Source organism: Octodon degus, unplaced genomic scaffold, assembly GCF_000260255.1.
Source record: "Octodon degus isolate 3935 unplaced genomic scaffold, OctDeg1.0 scaffold00002, whole genome shotgun sequence".
Lineage (NCBI taxonomy): Eukaryota > Metazoa > Chordata > Mammalia > Rodentia > Octodontidae > Octodon > Octodon degus.
Genome location: NW_004524578.1, coordinates 28,587,409 through 28,589,476, shown reverse-complemented (window position 1 = coordinate 28,589,476; position 2,068 = coordinate 28,587,409). Strand labels below are relative to the sequence as shown.

At 39.2% G+C, this 2,068-nt stretch overlaps 2 protein-coding genes across 7 annotated transcripts in view; one reads left to right on the top strand and one right to left on the bottom strand.

The window, feature by feature from the left end:
• Rmdn3 (regulator of microtubule dynamics 3) overlaps nt 1-2,068 on the bottom strand; it is a 28,784-nt gene that overhangs the window by 10,505 nt on the left and 16,211 nt on the right. The gene's annotated exons all lie outside the window — the stretch shown is intronic.
• The window catches only part of Rad51 (RAD51 recombinase), a 43,461-nt gene that overhangs the window by 40,343 nt on the left and 1,050 nt on the right, over nt 1-2,068 (top strand). The gene's annotated exons all lie outside the window — the stretch shown is intronic.

The following is a 2,068-nucleotide window of genomic DNA, read 5'->3' as shown; positions in this document are numbered from 1 at the left end:
AGGTGCTTTAGACCACTGAGCCATCTCACCAGCCCCAGAAGTTACTAAATTTAATGAGAAAATATGGCTGCATTTGCCATGGTGTTGATTGCCAAAATTTTGACTGAAGAATGTCGCTGTGCCACCTTGCAGTTATGTGTGTCATTCAAAATAATGATTTTAGTCAGTGTATGCATTGGTGCCATACTAGATATAAAATAAGATCCAACTATAAAAATGCTTTAGACTCAGATAATTGAGATAATTGAAAATGAAGGAAAAATGTATCATATGCAAACAACAATCATAAATTAAATGGTGAGTGTACTAGACAAAATAGACTTCAAGATAAAAAGTTTTACTAGAGATAAACATTTTATATTTAAAATATCAGTTCAGGGCTGGTGAGATGGCTCAGTGGTCTAAAGCACCTACTTAGAACAAGCCTAACAAAGCACAGGGACCGCGGTTCAATCCCCCAGCACAACATGCCAGCCAGCCCTGCCCCCTGGGGCACACACACACAAAAATAAAATTTAAAAAAAATAAATAAAATATCAGTTCATAAAGAAGATACAATAAGCTGAGTGTGATGGTACACCTCTGTAATCCCAGCACTCAGGAGGCTAAGGTAGGAGGACTGTCATGAGTTAGAGGTCAGTCTGAGCTACAAAGTGAGTTCAAGGCCAGTGTGAACTGCAGAAGGAAATCCAGTCTCAAAAAGACCCAAAAAAAAGATAAGCATACATAGACCTAACAAAAAGCCCAAACTACATGAAACAAAAACTGACATAATTGAAAGCAAAAAAAAAAAAAATTACCAGTGATAAAGGACAAGGTACTTAAAACCTTCAAAGTCACAGAGACATTGGGGTATGGTGATGCATTCTAAAAGCACAGTCCATGAAGGAACATAAAAATCAGTCTTCCCTTCATCAAAATCAAAAACTTTTGTGTATCAAGAAAGTGAGGGGAGGGCCAGCCAAATAGCTCAGCAGATTAAAATGCCTGCTTAGGCAGACATGGGCTGGGGGTTCCATCCCAGGCCTGCTGTACAGGCCCCACCCCCAGGCAGCTGAGACTGGAGGCTGAACACAGGTGGATCACTGTGAGTTCAATCTATGTAGGAGACCCTGTAGATCCTTACTAAAAAATACAAAAAAAAAAAAAAAAAAAGCGAAGGAATGGATTGGCAAAATGGTTCAGCAGTTCAAAGTGCTTGCTTAGGCAAGTGCTGGGGACCATAGTTGGATTCCTGGTACCACATCATATCAGCCCCACACTCAGGGCAGGCTGAGCCAGTCAAAATTTTAAAAAAAGTAATGGAAGGTAGAGGTAGGATTTAAAAACTGTAAAGCAAGCCTGCAACTTTGTAAGATTTTGCCTCCAAAACTTAAAATAAGCTAGACATGGTAGTATACACTTATAATCCCAGTGCTTTAGGAGAGTTTCAAGTTCAAGCCCTGCCTGGGCAATTTGGGACTTAGTCCCTATCTCAAAAATAAAAAGTAAAAAAGGCTGGGAATGTAGTTCAGTGAGAAGGCCCTGGGTTCAGTCCCTAGTGCCATAAATATAAAATAATAAAAATTTTATAAAAGGGCTAGGGTATTAACTCAGTCTCCCCCCTCCAAAAAGAAAGTGAGGAAATCCAAAGAATATAAGAGGAAATTTGAAACCATATATCTGGAAATTGTCTAGTATTGAGCACATATACAATCCCACAATAAAACCCAACTTAAAAACTAAAGAAGAATGTGATAGTTCTCTAAGAGGATGTAGAGAATGGCAGATAAGCACACTGACCAAATACTCAACATCATTAAGCATCAGGGAAATCACGTTAAAACTTTACCCCTACCATGATGGATAGAATGAAAAAGACAGCAACAAATGTTGGGGCAGATACAAACTAAAATCTCACACTTTGTTGGTAAGAGTGTACAGTGGTCAGAAAGTAGTTGGCCAGGTTATTAAAAAGCTAAACTAAGATTGAGAATGTAGGGGGCCGGGGAGTTAGCTCAGTAGAATAAGTGCTTGCCTGGCAAGTGCAAAGGCCTGAGTTCAATCCCTGGTTCCGCAAAAAAAAAAA